This window comes from Oxyura jamaicensis, chromosome 11, assembly GCF_011077185.1.
Source record: "Oxyura jamaicensis isolate SHBP4307 breed ruddy duck chromosome 11, BPBGC_Ojam_1.0, whole genome shotgun sequence".
NCBI lineage: Eukaryota > Metazoa > Chordata > Aves > Anseriformes > Anatidae > Oxyura > Oxyura jamaicensis.
In genome coordinates, this window is record NC_048903.1 from 15,496,364 (window position 1) to 15,520,793 (window position 24,430).

The 24,430-nt window shown below is 40.0% G+C and overlaps 1 long non-coding RNA gene across 7 annotated transcripts in view; it reads right to left on the reverse strand.

The window, feature by feature from the left end:
* Window positions 1-3,751: 3,751 nt before the first annotated feature.
* The window catches only part of LOC118172504, a 47,602-nt gene continuing 26,923 nt past the window's right edge, over window positions 3,752-24,430 (reverse strand). The window contains exons 5-11 of one of the 7 annotated variants that reach the window (XR_004753731.1): window positions 23,264-23,472; window positions 22,140-22,913; window positions 21,599-21,770; window positions 12,855-13,003; window positions 11,132-11,299; window positions 8,971-9,028; window positions 3,752-5,446 (exon numbers count right to left, since the gene is read on the reverse strand). This is a non-coding gene — a long non-coding RNA (uncharacterized LOC118172504). Of the gene's footprint in view, window positions 5,447-8,445; window positions 11,300-12,854; window positions 13,004-21,598; window positions 21,771-22,139; window positions 22,914-23,263; window positions 23,473-24,430 lie in introns of those variants that run through there. The other 6 variants (XR_004753730.1, XR_004753735.1, XR_004753732.1 and 3 more) reach the window with 6 other exon arrangements.

The following is a 24,430-nucleotide window of genomic DNA, read 5'->3' on the forward strand; positions in this document are numbered from 1 at the left end:
GCAAGAGAAACAAGTTATGAAGAGGATAAATGTGGAAATGAAAAATCATTGAAAAATTATTCTCAGGGACTCTTCTCCTTCATTCTCAGATGTTTTCTTCTAGCCTCTTCCTTGTGCAAAGACCTACACAGCCTCGTCTGCATGGCCTTTCTTCTTTACATCCACTTCAAGTCCATTTTTCAGTTAAATAAGTTCCTTGCCTTTGTCCAGCTCCTCTTTGTCACCAGAAACCCTTTTTTTTTTCCCCTGCCCAGCTTGGTTATTTGTCTGCATAGCTTAAATTTCAGGCCATAAAATTCAGGTTACATATTAGAAAAAACTTGTTCTATGGTTCGGAGTGTAGAAGCACTGCAACAGGTCACCCAAGGAAGTAGTGGAGATACCATTGTGAGGTGGTTTTAAGGAATGAATTCAACAAAGATGTGTTGGGGATTTCCTAGGCCTAGCTTGTTTTGCCTTGGGGCAAGAGGATGGACCAGATGACCCCTCCAGAACTCTTCCAGTTTTATGTTTCTGTTATTCCTTTCACTTCTCCGGGGTCTGAGTCTATTTAAATGTCTCAGGGTATGTCAATGCTTAATTAAAACTTTACAGTACCAGGCAAGTGCCTAAACCTGTAGAGACTATTTTTTCCAGGGTCACTGTGCTTACATCCAGAAAGCTGCTGACACAAGCACACACAAAAACACATGGTGTTGTAAGAGGTGCACTCATCATTTATTTATGAAGTTTATAATCTGACACTTAAAAAAAAAAAATGATCCTAACAGGCTCCAGCATTTCACAGTTGTTGAAATGTCACCTCTCAGATACAGATATTGATTTACAGTTCGAGACCAAGTACATGGTATTCTGTGCTAACAAGCCAGTTCAACTCCACTCAACATTTCTCAGTGAAGGTGAGGGCTAAGTCATGCTTGGTGTCATTGTCAGAAATCACTGAGTTTTGGGGGGTATTTTAACACTAGGCTCTGAACTGGGAGCCTGTAGACATGGGTCTCTTATGCTGTTTCTATGGCACATAAAGAAACAACTTTAATCTCATTACTTTCATAGCTTTATTGAGATCTTAGGACACCTGATTCAGCCACTGACTGATGGTTCCTCCAAAAAAATTTGCACCCTGGAATATGATAACTTTTTCTGAATAATCACCTCAAGCTAAAAATAGGAGTCACAGATCTTGGAGAACATACAAGCTGACATACAGAGAATGAACCCCAGATGCTGGTGGTGGACAGCTGAGCCCCAGGGAGGCAGCAATAACAACACGATAGCTATATGAATCACAAGATCTCAAAATATATAATACATATACATACATATATATATATGCATACATATGGCCTCATTTGCATAGAGGTAATTTCCAGATCAGAAGGCCAACCTCTCACTTTGAGACAAGCCAATGGCACAATTCCTGCAGATGCTGCTGGGACCATTGGAAAAGTTTTCAAGACTTAACTTGAATGTAAATTTCCAAAAATGAAATCCCTACTGAAGAAATCTGTGTATTTTCCATCACCAATGGATATTGGTACTGAGCCAGGTACCAGATACGACTACAGTAGCTGCTACTTTTTATGCAAGTTCACCATTACAGGCACCACATCTCAGGCACTAATCATTGCATACACCATGCAGGGCACACAACAAATTCATCATCCTTAGTCCCTCTGATGCTTGTTGTTACTCTCATTGCTGTTTTCTAAACATTTAGGCCTGGGTATCTCACTTGTAAAGAGCTATCTGCTGAACTGTTAATGCCCATGGCTTCAGCACGATGTAGGTACTTACTTTTGCTGTCTGTGTATTTGTTGGTAGAAAGACCACGCTGTGAAGAACAGGTGAATTTCTGGTATTAGGCGATTATCTTAAAATTTCCTTTTCTCTTTCTAGGCCTCTAACTTGGCTGCATGCTTTACTTAAAAATAATAGACTTCCTTCAGATGTCTTAGTCCAAAATTTCTCCTGCTTATTTAAAGAAATGATTGCGTGGTGTCCAGATGTTGTTTTGCCAAGAGGTAAGCTGGAAGATCTACTGGAATCTTTTTATTGCATTTCTAATCCAAAGTGTTCTAATGACGTTAGCCTTGCAAATATCATACCGAAGAACTTCCATTTAGGCTTTATTTTTCAAAAGAGCTTTTTTAACATTTTGCTTTCCCATCCCACCCTTTATTTATTTATTTATTGTGGCGCTTTGTGGTGGTGGTGGGTGCTCGATTGCACCAGTGGAAGGATGTGCAATCAAACTTGCAACGAGACAGTAGTCTCTGATTGTCATCAGCTGCAGCTCATTATTCTCTCAAGGATTCCTTGTGCCAATCGATGATAAACAATGTGTAATCACTTGCAATTGATTGCAAATCAGATTGCATAGACTGGCATGTGGAGTCCTTGATGGAATAATGAGCGATGCCTTTTGCCCACTCCTGGGTCTGTAAGGCCCACATGCCATTATCTGATAGCTCCTCTCCTCCCTTTGACTGAAATGCTAAGCAGCTTGTGCAGGATGTACCAGGTCAAGGTTGTGCTTATATTTGGCACACAACATTTTGGTCATTCATTTCACATTGGTCTTGTCCCTGTGTGTCCCCTATGGTTATATTTCCCTGGGGTGTTACCCTCTATGCAGTGCTACAGAGACAAAATAGGAGGGTGCAAGGAGATGTTTATGACTCACTCCATCACCTGTGCGCTAAATCTATTTCTCTTTCTATTTGCTAAATATTTCTCAGTCTTTCTATTCTCCCCTTCAAAACTGGAGTGGCAGCTCAGTTTTGAAGCGGTGGTTAGAAAAATGGTCTGGAGAAGTAACAGAGCACTAAGCCCCAAATGACTTGTTCCAAAGCTAAGTACGATACAAGGTTAAGTTCAGCTAAGTTTTGGTATTCAGACTTTTACCTTCTAAAGCAGTATTAAAAACATAATGAAGTAGTCAGTCAAATTATGGCAAAAATAGTAAAAGATGGTAAAAGTCTTCTGTAGCTACTTTGTGATTGCTGCTTATGACTGTCCCTAGCTATGGCCGGTACTTGTAGTTTTAGCTGATGGTAACCAAACACTAAAATTTCAATTTTAGAAGTATTCTGTTTATCTAATTTCTAAATGCAATGTTATTTATCAATCTCACTCCCAGCCACTGAAAGATAGTGGATTTCTGGATCAGAAATCTCATTTGTATATATTAAAAGAGTTCTTTCAATAGTTCATTAGTTTCACTAGTTCTTTCATTAAAGGAGGTCAAGAAAGATCATTTTAAATCACTTCTTTTTCTGAACGTTTTAATGTTTCAGGTCTAGGTGTACATGAGGCTGCAATGATCTCGTTCCAAGCACTGATCTTAGAGGAGGACATGAAATCACATCTGATTTCCACATGAAAAAAAACTAATAAGAAAATAACAAAACCATTAAAGAGTTGTTCATTCAACTGAGCTGTTTTTTTTTTTCTTTTTTCTTTTTTTTTTTTTTCAGAAAGCAGGGTCTTGGCTTGATCTTTCTATTTAAATGAGAAAAGAATAACATTAGCATTCACTGAATATTTTGATTGAGATTATCATCTATATTGATAACATACTTCCTTTTAAATGTCTGTAAAACAATCAATTGGAAACTGATGTACTGCTCTGATCTGAATTTCGAATCTGGTTCTTAGCAAGTTTAAAAGCATACAGGACCAAAAAGTAGACTTTAATAGAGACAAAGGTCTTTTAGTAACTATGCTTTTAAAATGCGTTTTGGTGTTGTTTTTTTTCCTGAAGAAAATTTTCCTCACAGTTTACATAAACAAAAGTAACTCCACAGGCTTCAACAGAATTAACTAATTTACCCAAATATCAATGAGGTCAGGGAGAAAATTACTGAATGAAAAATACACAGCTAATAATTAATGCATTTGTAAAACTTTTTCCAAGTGTTTCACTAGTAGTCATTGGTTTGTTAAAGTACAACTTTGTGAAGCTGCAGTGTAGCTTGCAATTGCTCTTCTCAGAGCATCACAACAACCAGCATTAAAGAGATAAAGCACATACCTTGTCTGCAGCAGGCTTTGGAAAATATTATTCCCCAGGGAATTCCCCCTTCAAAAACAAAACAGGTCATGAGTTTGTTTGGAAGTCCATTTTCTTTCACTGACCAAAACTGGTATGTCAGCTAAGGAAATAAGTAGACAAGTTTGTTTATTTTTTCCCCCTTAATCTCAATTTATAAACAGAAACAGCAAGAGACATTTTCTTAGCTTTTTTCTTTTTTAAAGTACAGACTTATCAGAGATCTGAAATATGTCAAAAATTCTCCAGTATTTTTAAAGGTCACATATTTGAATAGTTGGTTTAAATTACCTACATTAGAAACAAATTCCCAGCAGTTCACCTACCAAACTCGAGAACACGTTCCAAAAGTATGTGAAGCTTTTGAAACATTGCTTACAATATGTGAGCCAAAGAGTTTTGGACAGGAGGGAACGATTTCTCAGCGGCGTGAGCTATCTCTGCCGCAATGGCTAGCAGTATTTCACACCATTGACTCTAACGGCTCTTGAACCCGGCCCTTATTCCCTCTCCAAAATGAATTTTGCTTGTTGAAACAGCCAGCTCTGAGCAGGACCAGCCCAGGAGAAGGCCACACAAGAACTGCCTGTTTGTGTGTTGCAGTATTCAGAGGCAAGTGGCTGTTCAAGCTTCATTGCCACCAACAGGACTCCTCAATGGGATTCATGGCTCCCAGTATCGGCAGGGGCTTAGCGGAATGGTTTTCATTGCTCCTCAAGGTACACACACCCAGCACCTCTCTGTCAAGGCAGGTACCTCCTCTCTCCATCCACTCTCCAAAGAGATGGATTCATGAACATGGTGCTGCAGGAGTGAACCGTTCCCACCGCCTGGTGCGCAGCAAGATGTGGGGCATGGGGCTGGCCGAGGTGCAGGGCTGCAAACCTGCTGGGCTGGCGTGTTACAGGGTGAGCTTCTGCACCTCTGAGGAGGGTGATTTCTTCCTCTGCTTCATCAGCTGGAGCTGGGCAGACAGCTTTGCATTGGCCTCGTTACATGTCTACAAAGAGGAGAGAGAGCTCTCGCCAGCCTTGTGATAAAAGGATGATGGAGATGCGGACGGTACGCTGATATCTCTGCTGTGCCTACAGATGTCTTGTGTAAGAGCAGTTGTGATGTGGTGCGGACTGTGGGAGACGTCCTACGTAGCTTTATTTATTTACACTGGAGTTTTTGTGTGACAGATATCCAGCATTTCGCATGTTTCCCCTATGTGAGTCAAAATGTTGGCCAGTTTACAAACACAGTGGGCACGGATGTGCTGCAAACCACTCGGTAAATAATTACACCCAGGTTTCTATTAACTGCTTTTGCTTTCTGCAGCGTGCTGATGAAAATATGAGGCTGGTGAGCATCTGTGATGGGTCCTTGTTTATTTCTAGTTCTGTCTTACTGCAGGAAACTGCAATTTTATTATGAGAAGTGAAATAGATAAAACAATTTGTTTCTGTTTTAACATTTGTTAAGGATTTTTAAGCATTATATAGTAAAACAAGAACTATAGTTCTGGCTGTAGATAAATAATTCCAGTAACTGAGTAGAATGATGAAAACACTAAAGCAGGATTCACATATTCAGTGTGATGGTAAAGAACATAAAAACTCTCACACTGAATTTCTTTTCCCTGATTTATATATATTGCTTGCTGCAATGAGCAACACCTGTAAGCCAGAGGTGAACAACTTGTTCACATCTAAGAACTGGACAAGGCTGTCCTGACAAAAGAATAAAAATAGACAACAATAAATAGAGCATAAAATATGGAGTGGTGAGAAAGATGTTCATGCCTGGAGATGGATTCAATTTAGGGTTAGTCTGCATTTTGAGGTTCAGATGAGAGACTTAATTAAGACAAGGGTTGTGTTCAATTGCAGTGAAATCTTAAGGAATTTCAGACCCTCTTGGCCAAAACCTCCTAAGAATTACTGTTTTCAGGAGATTATGTGTATAGTATACACAAATGGAAGCAGACCATATGTGCTCCTCCAGGCTTGGAAGTGACTTAGTAAAAATGACAGTTAGGATTTCCACATCTAACTTAGCTCACTCTTCCCTAACACTAACGAATTCAAGAAAGAAAAAAAGATATTAAAACATTATGAAAGTCTGAGAAAGTAGATTTTAACTTGAACCATGGAAAGATGATGGGTCTGTATCACTGGCCCATGCCTGTGGCCTATTTAACTTGCTACTAGTTTACACAGTCTTCTGTCAGACAGACTTAAACTGTTGAGCGATGTGATATATTGTTGGAAAGTACTTGGAAAACGTTCATGACTGAAGTGTGATTTAAAGGTCTGGTCTTACAAACAGCAGCACATTCACACATTGTGCCTGAAAGTACCTTTCTCCAGAAGTTTTGAGCAGAGGCACCATGCCATGTCATGCTATGCAGATAGCTCAGACCACATTTAAGCCAAGCCAACTTAATTTGTAAATTCTCCTCTGCCAACCTCCTGAAAGTTTTCCTTGAAGATGAAGCCTCTACTGTATGGTATGCATTACAGAAATTAATAAAGCTAATGCAATCAGGCACTGCTGGTTGGTATGTGGTTCATCAGTCACACATCTCTGTTTAATTTGCACAGATTTTGAGCCTTCTTCTCACTTACGCAAAAGTCTCAATGTTAGTTTAAGAAGTCGTTGTATAAGAAGGAATCCATTTTCTGATGCCCCATAAAATATCTAAAGCAGTGAATGATTACAGTTGCAAGAGCTATTTTGGCTAGAATCATGCTAGTTCCCCAGGCCCAGGATTAACACCACTTTCCCTGAATTTTAAGAACACGGGAATTGTCAGTATCCTCCAACCAGCAGTGACTAAAACCAGATGTTTCAGTGCAAGAAACCTCTCATTAAGCTTGTAGGGAATGAGCTTTGAAAAACTGGTTTGTTGTTTGTTTGTTTGTTTTGACAAAGGGCAGTGCAAATGCACCTGAGTGTAAATGCAAATTGAGCTTTTTGAGCTTCATGTTGATACAGCAAAGCCTAAAGGAAATGACAAAAATACCCAGCCAACAAACAGCCCTATTTAGTTTGTGGTTTCAGAGCTAAACTCCAACCCTTGAGGATCACTGAAGGCAAGTCTGAGTTAGAAATTCTGCCCTTTGGAAATTCTACTTTTTGTTGTAAAGCTCCCTAATTGGCATGGTAGGTCTCAAGTTTCATTCTGACAGCTCATGTGGGGCTACCTCCATAGCCAGATATTTAGCTTGTACAAAATTTCATTATTTTGATTATAAAGAAAAAGAGATGATTTGCTGCGCTCTAAATGCAGTATTGACACGTGTCTTCAAGTCGGACAGGTTTTAAGCAGTAGCAGTAAGGCAGGATAGCACGAAGCTCAGATCCAGCAATGCCTCCAGTAAAAACACCACCCAAGTAAGAAGGATGGAGGGTGGTGTGTGCTCTGGCTACGGATGAAAGAACCTGCTTCAGAAATGAGGAATGGAGCGAGGCTGCCTGGTTGGAGCAGTTTGCTTTGAAAGCTAACTCCTCTCTCGAGGCAGTCCTGTTGTGTCCCATCTGTGATCGAGGTTATTTGCCTGACACTTGTAATGAAATAAGGGCTTGCACTAGGCAAATAAATGCACTGAGGTAGGTATTCAGACCCTCTCAGTCATGGACATATACTTCAGCACTTCTTTCCCCCTTGTCTTGTACCTATCTGGCCATTCATATAACAATATGTTACAGATTTGTGGGGAAGTAAGAGATGATGAATGTTCAATTGCAGCCCAGGCTGAGCTGACAGGAGTCGATAAAGGCAGTAAGGAGCCCCTGTCCCAGGAACATGCTGCCTAAAGGACAGGTATTTAGGAATACAGGGCCATTGGCCTGGTATCCTCAGCACATGGCTCTGGGACCTATATGAAGTATGAGCGTGAGTGTGGCCTCCTTGCCAATGATAAATATCCACCCACTTGATTTCAAGCAATCACTTTGGATTCATTCTACCTCTGAAGAATGGACAATGCCGTTCTACCTCAGAGGGACTTTGTGGCATGAAAGTCTTTTAATAATCCTTGGGTTCTGGATGCTGCTGAACCCCCTGACAGCACGTGCAGAGGGGTAGCCCTCACCGACCTGCAGGGTTAAGCATCGCTACCATCAGAACCATGATCCTGAGGCTACAAAGAGAAATACTCACGCCAAAGGAAGGCATCCCTGTGGGACAACACATTTTCTACGTGAACAATCTCATGTGCCCCTGTTGTGGGTCTTTGACCAACATTGTATCCCACATTGGGGCTCTGGCAGCTGGAGAGGTGTGTTCAGGCACGGCACAATGAAACAGCTCAGAAAAGCATGCCATGCAGCAGTGAGACTTGCTGATTTTTTGATCAGGGTTTTTTTTCCACTTAAAAACAAAATTCCTGTGAAATAACAAGTGCTTAAAACATGTATTATTTATTTTCAGCAGAGTAAAAGAGCCCCTACAGTATTTTGAAAGAATGTCTGTTTTATAGGTCTGCAGTGATAACATGTTGGAAGTAACTAACAATTATGTTATTTTTGTCCTCGCTAATAATGCTCAGGGAGCAATTGATGTTTCTTTTAGAGTTAATAAGAAACATTTGCAGCAAAAGCAGGAACTGTGGAGATAAAGCAATTGGCAAGAAATAGTATGTTTAAATACCATAAAACAGCCAGTATCCAAACAGGTGTGAGATAAAGTGGTATAAATAAACTACTCTGTATGCAGCCCATCACACAGCGGAGTTGTGTAAAAAATTGCATGAAATAACTTCACTTCTATTCAGAGGAAAATATAACAAAACCAATCTTTGTATTTCCTAATTAGCCTTAGCAGCTGAGAAAACATTTCTCATGTGGAAATTTCTCAAAGTTATGAGTTGTTCTGTAAAAAATGAATGAATAAATAAATAAATAAATAAGCAGGCAGATTTACCAACCTTTTGTAGAAATTGTGTCTAAGTTTTGTAAACCTCTCCATCAGTCAAAATCAGTATCCTGAAGAGACAGTGAAACCTCTCTCAACCTTGCAGTGATGTACCTCTTTAAGTTATTCTCATTATTCTATATTTTAGGTTATTGCCTTTAGGCATTATGATACCAGATGATGTCTGTGTTATTTTTATTGGTGCTGCTTTCACAAACACATAGACATTTGCCCTTTCTTCATCCAAACATTTGGTTGCATTAAGGTTGTTTGGTTTAGATTAAAGATTTTCTTTTTTAAAGACCAGTCAAATGCAAAGTAAATCAGCGCTAGCAAACACGAGGTGAAAATAATTACCCATGCTCACATGACTGATAAGTGGAACTATGGAAAATGGCCCACAACAAAATCCACCTGGTTCCTGTGGCTCCTTCAAATCAGAAGCTGTGATAGGTTCATTGGAAGGTTTGTCAGAAAACTGTTGACCTTTCAGGCAAATAAGGCTAACCCTGGAATGACTTGTATTAATGTTTAGTATGTATTTATTTAACATGTGAATTTTAGGTGAGATGCTATGAATGTTGTGAGTCTCACTCAGGCTTTGGGTTCTTTCAAACTCAAGTTAAGGGAAGGCAAGAACTAGTGTGCTTGTAGAAACTCCACAAAATGAAACTACCAAATTTCAGATGGGCTTAGTAATCAGAGCTTTCAGAGGTTCCTCATTGTGCTCCCTTGTTTGTGAACCAAGTCCCTGAAATCAGCTCTGTGCAGTCCAAGTCGTGCAAAAAGCCAAAAGAGAAACCACAGCATCTCTTTGGAGACTGCTTTTCTGGCCTGTAATATAGGGTGTGATTTGGAAAAAGGAGCCTCTGCACGGCCCCGGGGCTCTTCAGGAGCTAATGCTCTCAGCTACAGAGGTTTGACATTGAAGGCATGTTGCTTGAAGAGAGATAATGGCTGTGGCATGAGGATGCTCCCATGAGATGCCCGCAGGGCACAGCCAGAGCAACTCCATGGCGATCAAACTCAAGGTGCACATGGGGCTGGAGATGGTGCAGCACCAAACAGAGGTGAACTTGCTTTGGTTGCCCAAGCTGGGGCCTCTTCCCGACATGGTGTGGGTAGAAAAGCAGCTGGGAGTGCTCAGAGTGGCAATGTGTTACAACACACAGTGTGTGCAAGCTCTGTAAGAGCAGAGATGTTACGAGAGAGACTGACACAGCGCTGAAAGGAACACAGAAATGGGAGCACTTCTTGGAGTTGGCTCTTCTCTGTTAACCACCATTAGATATGATAAACTCCCAGCGCTGCTGCTAATGAGTAAAGGAAAGGAAGCTAATGTTCTTTTATGCTCTGACACATGGTGCGTTTTGGTTTCTCTCAGAGCAGCAAACATTTTTTTCCTCATAGCCAGTATTATAAATAGGCCCACCTCTTATCAGATCCCTCTCTTAATGTTTTTCATTATAAAACCACAGTTAATTTTAGATAATTGTTAGAGATAATCTCAAATTTGTGTGTAATATATGCCCCAGTTCTAAGAAAAACATGACATTGGGGAAGGTACTGCCTGCCTAACAGCTTTTCATTTACAATACTGCCACGAGAGCTCTTGTTCTTGTCAAATGAATTCTAGTGTCTTAGACATTCAGACTCCTATCTCTCAAAGCAGATAAAAATTTAACTTGCTTAGTATTTATTGTCTTCTATATTTTGTAACAGCTTCTGAGCAGCGTGTTCAGGGACTGAGCACACGTCCTGCCAAACAACAAGAAAAAGGTTTCCAAACAGCCTATGCCAGAATTTGCAATGGCATCTCTGACTCTTTAAGCTTTCCTGTGGGAGTCAATTTTACTTTATTTGACAGCAGTGGCATTTGCTGCCAGAAGAATAAAGACAACAGTTGTTTTAAAAAGCATGTGTGTCACCCTGCGCTATCAAACAATCTGCTCGGCATTGCAGATTGAAGATGAAACGAATAGATGAATTCCCAGGACCAGGGAGAAAAAGTGCTTCTAACAACAAAGGAAGAAGGAGATTCATCTACCAAGAAGGAAGGATTAAAAGTGGACTGCAAATATTACATCAAGCCTTCTGGAAAGTACAAAGAGCAAAACCAAAACCGGACAAAAGCTTAGGAAAAAAAGCATTATGAGAAAAAGGGAAAGAGTTACATATCTCCTAGTACTTCGCAGATGACTGAGCAGGTTTCTCTTCTACAGCAGGTTTCTGTTCAAAGTGTGGCCCTTCCAGTCCAGTTTTCTGTTCAGTGATTTGGAAGTATAAATACCAAATACTTCTTGAAGGGCATTAAAATATGTATAAAATAGTGGCAGTTGGGCCTATGAAGTGCAAGGCACCATAACAATAAACAGAGAGAAACCAGCCTCTAATCTCCCACTTTAGGAAAGGCAAAGGGGAGAGGGGTGCAGTGATTTCTTTGGGATGCCAGAGGGTGGTCAGAAAGGAGAGCAAGGGGCTTGGGTATCTTGGTCTTTCTACTCCCAAGCAGAGACATCTCCTCCCTGATAAATGTTTGCTTTAAAAACCAGGGCTGAATGTTGCAAACATTTGTAGCTGAATTGTCTTCAACATTTTGAAGACTATGTACCTTGCATGTTTTGTTTTTCTGGGAAAATTAATGGAAAGAGTTCTTGGCATGGAGAAAAACTAGGAAATTGTAACATATTGCACGAAATTTCAAATCTGCCTTTAGGAAAAGCCAACTTCCTTCATGAATTGGCTCCCTCTCACTGGAAAGGTGATGAGGGTCAGGCAAAAAAGAAAACACAAGCCTACTTTTAACTTTGAGAGGAAATTTTAAACCCCATAAATTTTGAGAAATTTTGCCTTTTACTGTGATGTCCTGGCATATTTCTAATAGCAAGTTTCTTAAACAAAGTTCAGCCCTGTTATTTTATACCCTCTGTTTATGATACGTGTGAACAAATGTGTCCAAGTTTATAGCTGACAGCCCAACCAGAGTGCCAGCTAGTTTAGAAGTCTGCAGATTTTTGGGGCCAGTCCCATTTTTCATTCTCTTTGGTCCATGGAAATCCACAGCTTATAGAATTTAAGATATTAGAGAGCCCACGGTGTTTTCCGCCAGTGTTGATTGTATTTCAAACATATACCTTTTACTCTCATATATCTGTACAGAACACTTCGCTTTTTCATGCATACTGGTGAGGGAGAAGAAAATGAAAGCTGATAGCCTTATTCATATTCAATAGCACTGCTAATAAGTCTCATTTCTTACCTTGCAATTCCTGTCCTGCACCTCAAATGAACAGAAACTGCTAGTGAGATCAGAAGGTATAATATTTTTAATAAAGTGATATATTAAACTCATTTTCAGCTGTGTTCAGAAGCCTTTCCATGTAGACTTAAAGAAGTTAAAAGTTAATGTATGAATGACACAGATTAGCTAGCCTGGGGATTTGTAGAACAAAACATTCCGCTTTTCAACATGGATTATTCTTGTGGCAAATTAGCAAATTAACAAATGAAGAGAAAATAGAAAAAATACAACATGAAAAATATACTTCATGTTCATTAAAATTGTACTTATTAGATCATAATGTATCAACAGCAAAACAGAGCTTCTAGAAGTAGAAACTGGTGGGCTTGCACTAATTCACTGGTTCTTACACTCAGGGCAGGGCTTTTTCAGATCAGCAAGGCTCTGGAACAAGGCATGCCACGAGTGTGTCCTTCATCATAAGAACTGTTGTAAAACACAAAAAAATGGCTCTATTTCCTGTTCTAAAACTACAGGCACTTGTTTGACAACAAGGTAAGTTTGACCAGAACGTCCATCCTAAAAATCCCCAGGGTGAAATTTAACCCTGTATAGCTGATAAACCATTTAATAAACATGGTGGCAAAAAGACTAACCCATTGTCTGTACTCCTCTGCCCAAGGACAAGGATAACGTTAGCTCTGAAGAGACTCACTTTGTTTGCTGAAGCATACAGCACACTGCCAAAAGGGATCGTCTTATTGGAGCAGGTATCACAGGAAGGTTTACAGCTCCCTTCTCTTGCCTGCACAAAAATCCAGTAACAAAAGATAAGTTCACATTTAAACAATGCCCATGGAAGTCTGCACCCAGACACCACTCCTGAGCTACCTAAAGCTGCGGGGCTCTGCACAAGGCAGCATTTTATCGTCCACCTCTACTAGCACAGAAACGACAACGACCAAAAAATCCATCCCACTTTCCAAGTGCAGCATAGCGGAGAGTGGTTTTGGCTTAGTAGCTCTAAACAAGGCACTGATTAGCCAGTAATCAGCGAACGATTAGCAAAGACAACTGGGTCACTTGGAGTTCAGTGTGTGTATTGTTTGCTGGGAGGCACCGAAATGCTTGTGCTCCGTGTGAGCACACATGCTGATATGATTGTCCATCGCAAACATCCATTCAACAAACTTTGGTTGGGAAATCAACTTGTGTCCCATAAAAATTCAAGTGTAAATATTGCAAAATAAGAATCGAGATACTGGCTGGCTTTATAAAGCATTGTGAGTTGTAGGTTGTTAATGTGTGTTAAATAGCTTCAGTATGTAACACATAATCAGGAACACTGCGATACGATGACAAGCACAACAAGCCTTTTTTTATTTTTCAAATATTATTATAAACAAGCTCTACCATGTTGTTCCACAGCCTAGCCACGACCGTTCAGTATCAGATCTGGAGGTCCCAAAAGCTGCTGATAGTAGCTTTGCATAGAGGACAACTACACCTTAGTCCTGAGGACAGATAGCACCACAGCTCGCACACAAAACCATAGCTGACTTCATCCAGCAGGCTGACTGCTAGGGGCCAGCTGACACTGTGTGTGTTGAACCTCCTCCATCCCAAATCAGCACTTGCCTTGACTTTGGTGAGTCAAAGTTACATCCCCTGAAAGCTGTGAATCCTGCAGGTTTGCCACTTTTAGTCCTTGTGCCACCTCCTAGATATAAGGGAAATCTGAAAGAAAGGACTTGTCAGCCACTTAAGATCAGAGCTAAATATATATACCCTATATATATAAATATATACACATTCATGGTCTCCACATTACCCATTGCATTTAGTTTCTGCTATGCTAAAGCTATCCTGTGTATTCTGGTAACCATCACTAGATGTGTCTGAGATCTTGTTCCTTGTGTGTGGGGGCAGTGGAATGGATACAGCCCCACTTCAGGAGAGACGGGGCAGGAAATCCGCAGTGATGGCATTCTGGCTTTCTGGGGAAAAAAAAATAAATCAGATTTACATACCAACACGTTTGTCTCTTCCTTGCTAAAATGTTGGATGTCTATTCCTACTAAAGGAAGATTGTACTAACTGTACAAATGCTGTATTAATTTTAGGAGTCTTTGTTTTCTCAGCTAAAAGAGTTCCATGAAATGATCATAACCCTGAAACTCTAAGTCCAGCAATCAAGACACGTCTATAGGAAAGATCTTGTCTTCACACACTGCCCCCCCCTTCCTTCTCCCATTTTATTTCCTTCACAATAAGAAAACAGAAGCAGGAACATATAGGAACATAGGCTTTCCTAACGTAAGCCCAGTCACTGTGTTCCGTAGCCCAGTGCTCTCCTTTCCTTTCACCCCCAAAGGAGGAAAACATTATATTTCCAGGCACCATTTCCAACTGATATTCTCTTCAATAGAACTCTGGCATCATTAGAGCTGAATAATGGCTGGGGTGCACACGTGCCATATATACACACAAATGTGTCCGTATTTATCTAAATAACATGACTATTAGTGCCAGAAACTTTACTACACTGTTATACAATAGCCTCTTAAGTGGTTTGCATTTTTCAGTGTTATATGAGTGCCATTGGTCTTCTATTCCCGCTTTGAACTTGATTACTGTTGATTTTAACAAAGAATGTCATGTAAATTTTAAAACTCATAATTTGGCAAGTTTTTGTTTTGTTTTGTTTTTGTATCTTGTGAATCTGAGCTCTTTTTCTTGCAGTGTCTTTTAGTGGGTGTTGTAAGGAAGCAGCTATTTAGTTATTACAAGCACTGACTGTTTTGCTAAAGCATGGTATTTGAAGTAAACAGATATATCAGAATATGTATGTCCCAAGGTTAAGCTGAGTCTAGAAACAGGATGCTCTGAATTCAACTGGAGTTAAATTAGACTGGAACAAACATGAGCAAATCCTCCAGCCAAGAGACAAAACATTTTTTTTTTGTTGCTTTCAGTCTCTAGGACATTAAAAATATCCTGGCATCACAACACAATGTAATACTTGAAGCCTGATATGACACAAAATGAAGTCAGAGGACACTGTCCCGGAGACATGCCTTGCATTAGCTTTAAATTTGTCCCCCAATACTTAGCAAGCATTCATCAGAGGGTGACCCTGACCACGCCTGAATGGACAACTGTTGGTGCAAGAGATGGCTTCCTGCCTCAGAGGGATCCCAATCAAGTTTCCTTAGAGGTTGCTACACTGTAAGAATGATGTTGTTGAGACACTTATAGTTCCATCCTGTCCCCTAATGTCTTTTTCTTCTTGAGATGCTGAGGGAGACAGAAAGGTAAGGTATGTGCCTTGTGTATCTGTGAGAGAACACAGAGAAGGCTGCTCCTGTGAGGGTAACAGGAAACATCCCGATTTTGCTATGATCAGGCTGTTGAAACCCAATGTGTGTACAGAAATGTGACCTCAGATTACAAAACAGAAATGAAGTGTATGGAGATTTGCAGGAAATAAAGCAAATGGAGATGAGAAAGATCTTTTCCTTGCCAAAGTCACACATACATAATGTCAATGCCAAGCCAGTGCATACCCTCAAGAAAATGCCTATAGGATTTAGGGAAAATATTGCTGAAATTATTACAGAATAATTAAAGAACTGTTACTTGACAAAAGAGTAGGACTGGAACAGCAGGAGTTCTCACCATGGCAATGGAAAATTGAGTTGTACAAGTGCCACTGTTAACATAGACAGTGCTCTAGAAAGTGGCTAAAAACATCAGGAGAAAGCAGAGAAGGTAAAGAAGGTGTGACACTAAGGAGTGTTTGCAGGAAGCTGTTTACCTTGGTTACTTTACAAAACTCACTTGATTTTAGTTACTTTACTTAACCACTTCCATTTGAAGACAATCTTTTTCTTTCTTCTTCTCCCCACCCCCCAAACCCACCCTTATATACTGTGTGTGGAATGAGGACAAGGATCATCATGGTAACTTCAGCACAAATCATCTTGTACCCTTAAAGAGCATCACCCAAGCTGAGATGGAAACAAGTCAGAAACCCTTATCACTTGAGTGTGATACCCACAGCATAACTGCAAAACATTCACATCTTGTTGTCCATAAAATGAATACAAGTTTTGAAGACACCCTGAAAGTCAGTGAACAAAAAAAAGAGGATTAAAAAAGCAAGGGAAACTATTTAATGGCACTAGTCAATGTCAGTCTTTCAGGCTGGGGACTGTCTGCACCTTGAAATTTTGCCTCAGTCCCCAACATTTTAAGATTGTGTAGACCAGAGAGAATATAGGACAAACAAGGGAACACCAGGTCACTTTCTAGTCCCTGCACCTCATCGCTTCCCACCGTCTTCAATCCACATTTTTTGTGTGTATTTCCAGGCAGATTCACCTGAACAGAGCTGATAGGAAAGTTTTAATCTACATGGACCAATAGTCCTCTGTAACTTTCACCACCTGGTGCAATCTACTGGTAAGTATAGCAAACACAGTGCAAAAATGATAATACATACATGAAATGAAAGACAGAGCTTGCATCATTCCTCAGGCTGTTAATCCAGATTTGCCTCATGGATTTACTTGCTCATTGTTGTCAAAATAATCCTAAAATTATGATGGAGCAGATCTACTAAGAAATACAGCCAGGGTACCTGTTTACACTATGAGATATTCCTGTGCAAAAAGAAAAATGCTGTCCTCTTGGAAAGGGGAAATTCCTATCATACCCCAAACTGTACCTCTGTACTGACGGTCGTGTTTCCAGCCCATCAGGGCTAATGGGCTCCACAAAATCCAAAGAATGATTATATTTAGAGCATAACACAGAGCTGACTGTTATGTAGCAACTTAACTGGTATATAATTACTTTTGAGGAAAATGCATTGCTGAACAACATCAGTTTTCAAAGATTTAAGTTATTAAGGAAGATTAAGGAATTTCACTCTGGAAAAGAGACTTCACAGTGACCTAATTGAAGTTTTTAACATTCTCAAGGGAACTAATAAAAATTGGTTCATGCAAATTCTTCACACTTTCAAAGAATATGAACACAAGAGAACATTATCTAAAAAAATTAGGAAATTGAGATCAAAAAGAATTTAGAACAACAACAAAAAATAAAAACAAAAGAGAGAATAATTTGAATTAGAGGGGGCTATTCTACCAGGTCATTTAATCCATCCCCTCCTCCTCTTGAATCACAGAGGGATTGATTTTCTTATCCTTAAATAATCCCTAATAGATGGGTGTCTATTTGAGCCAATGATGACAATTCTACAACCTCTCTTGGCAGCCTGCACTTTCAGAAGAATAAACATATTGAATAAATTATTAAAAAAGGCCACCGTGGGCAAGGAGAATCAATGAAATCAAGGGAGAACTTGTTAATACAGAGTGGGGACTGAAAGATAAGAAGTAAAAATAAGCTCATTAGATGAATGAAAGATGAAGATGGCAGAAAAGGCACAGAATCTCACAGTGAATTTTTTTTTTTTTTTTGTATTACTGCTTTCACTTACTATTTAAAGAAAATACACAGAAAGAACGCCTACACATTTCTCTGAGCATGAAGCAATTTCAAGAATGATCACATGAAAACAACAACTTGTGTACTGTTAGCCTCTGACAAAAGCAAATGAACAAAAGAAATGCCCAGAAGTACAGACAGAACAACTTTCTTACAAATGGAAGCCAGCACACTTGCAGAAGACAATTTCAGGTAGATTCATAACAATACAGTTACACCTGGGAAAGCACATTCTTAATAATATACTTAGAAGTTAAAGTTAGGTTCTCTAGGACACGAGGTAGGCCTCGCAGAAGGAACTCTGAGGTAGGCCTCAAGGAAGACACTGAGGCCACAGCACCAAGGAACTCTACAGCAGTGTCCTTGGTGCAAGACAATCAACAGAAAGCCAAGTCTTTTCCCTAAAATTGTTACCTAAATACTTCTCACAGAAACATAGTTATGATTTCACACTTTAGTAGGGGCTGCAGGGAGATAACATGCTTGGACTATCCCACACTTCTGGAGAGAGCGGCATTCGGAAGTGCAGTGCCAATATGTTGCAAACCGCTGGAGATGGTCTTGCCTGTATTACCAGAAGAAAACCTCATCCAATTTTTTCATGGCCATTACAACACAGACTTGAGTGCAAAACCATTCAGAAGATACACTTGAAAGACAGCAGGAACACTCAGCAAGTTGCAGGCTGGGGTTATAGCCTTCACAGGTGTTCATACACGCTGCAGGCGGTGCAACGTGCTCCAGCTGATCTCTGGGTGTAACTCGGGCTCTTCATCTGAACTTTTACTTTGGGATGTCACCAGCTGAAGCACTTGCACCAAAACACCTGGAGACAGTCGTTTTCTAGAATGGGGTCAAAATTCACAGCTCTTCCTTTCTTCCTTTTCCTCAAAGTGCTCTTGTTGGGTTATAATTAGCTGTACATGAGTCTCCAGAGAGGAAAGAAAGGATGTGGTTTGATTGCTTTTGCTCTGATGGATTGACTAATTGCTTATGGTTACGTTTGACATTTGGATTATTTGCCTTTATGCATTTTGGGGTTTTGGATTTTGAGTGGGGTTACAGCACTTCTGATAGACATTGAACAGAGACAGAAAAGCAAAACAGATATAAAAGTGGAAAAAATCTTCACTGCCTACTAACTCCTAAATAAAATGCTGTGATTCAAGAGGGACTGAAGTAAGCATCAAGCAATTTGTTTTTTATACCCTTTCCAGATTTCATAGCTAGTCAGGAAAGCACATACAATGTTTGCAGTACTTGTTCCCACGGTACACCTGAGACGCTGGATCACCTTAATTCCTACTGTCACTCTCCATTTCCCCATAAGAATGCTTATTTTTCATTAGCCATACTTCTACAACTTCCTTATTTATTCAGGCTATTATCCATAGAGCTTGGCCATATTCTCTTTACAGACTGTCCAAGCCAGGCATTTAAGTGACCTGCAAACTATAATTATAACTCTTTAAGTACGTTCTGTTGCTTTTGCTATAAACATTATTGATTCATATAATTACAAGATTGTACCTGTTTTATTTTTAAATCTAACATTTTTTATTTTTATTTTTATTGAGAAAATACAACTCTGATTTGTGAGCTTTTCTGCTAAGTTCAGCCTGTATTTGATCAGGCTTTAGCTGTTTGTTCATGTGTAGCCCCTGCTGAGATTAGTTTATGTCTATGTCCATGCAGTGGATGCAGACCAACTTTTTTGTTCCTCACAGGTAAAACTATACTTCCCTAGGCATTGAGAGCTTTCTCTCACACACAGTTTTATATTTTTGTTAACCCCTTTGCTTTTCAGATGTGAACTCTTGTTCTGCCTTGAAATATATTTTGCACTGCACTTGGATGGGTTACTAAAATCCAATGACCTCATTTCAGAGTAGGAGACATTGTGGGATAAAGATGATAATTAAGACATAAAGTTCTTTTTTTTTTCTGCATTTATGTTTTCTTTTGCTCCTAATAAATATTTAAGTAAAATTGAATTTAATTTAACTTGAGGATTGTTCAAGCTCAACCGTAATTGGTTTATTGCAGTTACTTTCAGAGAATTTTTATCTTAAAAATCTTTGGCATCAAACCAGAAAATATTCTAACTTTCTTCTCCTTTGTCTTTACGCTTATGACTTGCTTGTGCAATTGTTGCATGAAAGTAATTTTACTTTTTTTTTTTTTTTTTTTCTTATAGAAAAAACAGATGGAGAAGAATTTATCTGCAGTGGGGATTTGCTGCATATAATTTATTTCACAGGATCAAGTAAAAGATAACTGTGAGCTCACACTAGCCAAGCTTCCAGGACGCCATCACTTCCAAATTGTATATATTTTTGAGATTACATTTATGGAGAAACATGGGTAGAAAGCCATGGAGGTATTTTTCAGATTTCCATAAAGGCTGAATTCTCCTCTGCAGCTACACTGTACATTCCTAGTGCTCCCTCTTGACTGGGTGTCTCCCAAGAATAGAAATATATTTTGTATTCTATTTACTAGTTTTCTGAAACATTTGGTATTGAAGGAATAGTCTAAGCACCTAAAAGAGCTGCTCACTTTTTCTCAGCGAGCACAAACTCATGCAACTTTGCCATATGCTCAGATTATGTGAGCAGGATGGAAATTGTTCTGCCACAGGCATATTACTGAGGTACCATTTCTCAGTGGAAATTTTCTGGTATGTCCCATTGTTTTAGCATTACATTTTATTATTTTTTGTTAATACGGTAGGAAAATCACATTGCTTCCAGAACACGTTGATGCTAGTCAGGACGCTCTTGAGGCTAACAATGAGTCAGGACTCTGGATTCCTACCAAGCCTTTCTTCCATTGAGCTGTATTCTTTTTTCTTCCTCCTTAAGGAACTAGCTTTTATTGGCCTCCTTAGCTTTGGATTAACTTACATCATACATTTCATAGTATATATATTCCAGTAAAAGAATACACACGGTACCATGCAAATTAACCTCCTAATCAAGTTAAAAGGTTGACTGACATATAGAGCAGTGTGGAAAAGAGGTTCCACACAGTAACATGATGGTTCACATTATGAGCCTTGCAAACCAGGCATCTATAGTGCACTCTGGAGTGATAAAACCAAATTATGCTTGTGAGTCAAAGGCTGAAAGTCATGACAGAAAGTCGTACAGTGAGCAGACTTTCCCTTCCCACGTGTTTTAACATGGTTAGGCACAACACTAAGTTATGGAGGACACGCAACAGGTCTATAAGGAGAGAAGAAAAGGACATTTCCACCAGGTGAGGGAATAAAAAGGGCTTTCTGTCAATGGCCCAAAGGAACACAGAAGTTCAACTCCTCTTAATTTCCTAATTACCCTTTAAAAAACTTATCTATGGGAGGTCTAGGCAAAGAACTGCAGAAAGCAGCAACTGCTGATGAGCGCTGCCTGTGAGGGGGAAGCTGGCCATCAGTGTGCACCTCTTCTCTCATGCCAGGAAGATCATACATTAAAAAAAAAAAAAAAAAGTCTGCATGACAGTAAAGGTGCAGGATGAGATTCTACCAGCATGTGCTTTATGATAGTTTAAGGCTTCTCAATGCCACCTCAGTGCCAACAGTGCTGTGATAATTCCTCTCTAACACACACTTTCAATTGTTCCACTTCTCAACAACATATTTTAGCCCCATGGCTCCATTTGCTTTTCTTTGCCTTTTTTTTCTTTTGTTCCTGAGCACAGGGTCACTGATTATTTTAATCAATCCTCACACAATAATAAAAAATAAAAGGTATAATGTAGCATTTAACAGACTAACTGTACCCCGTGCTGACTGGCAAACGATTTTTCTCAAAGAAAACTTCAGTAAGACCTGAATGGTTCAGTCAGGAAGAGAGTCCAAATCATCTTTCTAATCACAAACCTTTGCCCCATGAGGTCTGAATTCTTGCTTTAAGGACCACATCAGAAGATTTATGAAGTCTGCTGCTTTGTTCCCATTTTTAGGAACCAATCCAAGTCACACTGAAGTCAATAGGAGTCCTTTCATTGACACGATTGGGCTTTGGAGTAGGTCCATAGAGAATGTCACTTTTCTATGATAAAAAGAGAACAGTGCTAAACATGCTCAGCATTTCCACTGATGTTCGCGTAGAGTGGAAAGTGTTTCTTTCTAGATGAGTGATCGTTGTGCACAGTCTGTAGAAACACTAACCAGATGCAGCACTTGCCCAGTTCATCTTTCTGCTACTCAGAGCAAGGCAGTGCAATGCTACAGATCCTGCTTTAAGAATAGTTTAAGATAAACTTGGATAATCACTGAAACCACTCCATTTCTCTGCCAGACTCTCATAAGGCTAAGCCCAAAGGGACTTAAATGAAGGCAACTTGCACTTGGTCAAACAATCAGAGTCTTCACAAATTGAAGCTTGAAAGAGTTTATTACAAATTACTGCCATGTTTACCTGGAGTTTCACTGTCCTTTGTGGCCTAAATACATGCTCCTTCATTATGTTACTGTCAATTAGTTTTCTAGGTATATCTGAGATATACCCCAAAACTCTGGATCCCAGGACCCCAGAGACATAGATGAGCACACAAAGAGAACAGAACAGAACAGAACAGAATACAATACAATACAATAGTTCTGTTGGAAGGGACCTACAAAGTTCTTTGAGTCCAACTGCCTGACCACCTCAGGGCTAACTAAAGCTTACAGCATGTTACTGAGGGCATTTACCAAATGCCTCATGAACACTGACAGGTATGAGGCAGCAACAACCATACTAGCAAGCCTGTTCCAGTGTTTGACCACCGTCAGAGAACAGATTTTTTTTTTCCTAATGTCCAGCCTGAACCTCCCCTGGCAGAGCTTTGTGCTGTTCCAGAGCATCCTGCCCTCGGTGATCAAGGAGCAAAGGCCAATGGAGGGGGCCTCCCTCTGCACCTTCCCTCCTCAGGGAGCTGCAGAGAGCACTGAGGCTGCCTCTCAGCCTCCTCTCTCTGGACTAGACAACCCATGTCTCTTCAGCCTCTCCCCACAGGACATGCCTCCCAGCCCTTTTACCGGCTTTGTTGTCCTGCTCTGGATGCATTCACAGACCTTAACATCCTTTTTATATTGTGGAGCCCAGAACCACACACAATATTCAAGGTGAGGCCGCACCAGCACTAAATACAGGGGAAGAATCACCTCTTTTGACCAGCTGGCTACGCTGCATGTTTAATGAACCCCATACCTGAGAGAAGAAGCAAAGATGTATTTTGTTCTGTGGTTTTATAATGACCCTTTCAATGTTAGCTCATTGTCATAATTACTAATGTCTTCATTCACTAAAAGACAAAATGTCACCTGTTTCCTGCCAAACTTTTTAGTAATTTGAATGTAGCTAGCATTGCTTTACCTGGGCAGGAACTTCTCCATGATCCTGCAGACAATGAAGGACTCATCCTGTCACCAGACATATCCTGGACAATTGAACTCCTGTAGCTGTAGCCCAGAAATATTTCACGTCTTTAGAAGGGGGACCCAAAGCTGGTCAAAAACAAAGCTAGCTCTGCAGGATGGGGGCTTCTGACTCCAACATACCTTCACTGTCTCACCACCACAAGCTGCCTACTGCCTTGGTTTGAATTGCTGGTATTGTTACCAACATCACATGGACCAGAAAGTCTTCACTCATGGAGCATCATGTTACCACAGCAGCCTCTGGGTTCACCTCTTTCTCCAGCAGAAAGCAAGCTGTTCCATCCTTCTCATTTCTATGGGTTTTACATGTCTGAACACCCTGGTTTTCACTATACATTGACAGAAAAAAAAATTAAAAATGCCATTACAAAGAGCATTAACAAGTACACAGGGAAGAAGAGAAACAAAGACATCTGTGGGAACACTGGATTGAATTATCTTGCTCATTCCGAGCTATAGCACGCAATCAGCATTCATCTACTTGGAAGTAGGTGTGCCATTTCAAATACTCTCCCTCTCATGGACACAGGCTGGATCATGCTGCTCACCTCTCTCTTTGGAGCTGTTTGTCTTTGGTTTTCAACTGTCTTAGCATGCTATATGTGTACTCCACATCCCACGGTGTGTCAGGGTAGATCTGACTACAACTTGTCACACGCAGCAACAAATTAAGGCAGTATGAATGAGCTGCAGATACATATCACATGGCAGTGAGAAGTTAATAAAACTTAGTTTGGTGGAAAATATTTTGGTGTGTAGTAAGCATCCTTTGGATCATGTTTCCTTCTCTTTTGGCTCGTTGGGATTTGTTTTTTAAAGCATAACGTTTGAAACTTCAAAACCTAATTTTGCTATTTAGAGGTATGTGTTTAAATGTGTATATGTGTATCTTTTTTTTTTTTTTCCTTAACAGACTCATTCTTGTAAAATTATTCTAACTCACTTTTATCACTTTGCATTATAAAGACAAGCCATTGTGAGATGAGAGAAGATGGGCAAGGTCTAAATAACTACCTGCATTGACCTGGGCCTTTACTTACAGGACATTATGTTCATAAGAGGGAGAAGCACATAGCCTAACATAAGAACTACTGAAAATTTTTGCCCAGATCTCCGTTCCAGATTCACCCAGGCATGTTTGATGTACCACCCCTTTCCTATGCCACCCACCTTACACACTACCCCGAGTGTGTCGAAGCCAAATGCTGCAAACAAAATCATTCCCCTTTCAGCCCACACCCTTTCCCCATAAGCTTGATGTGTTGTAGAGATCTCAGCAGGGCAAAC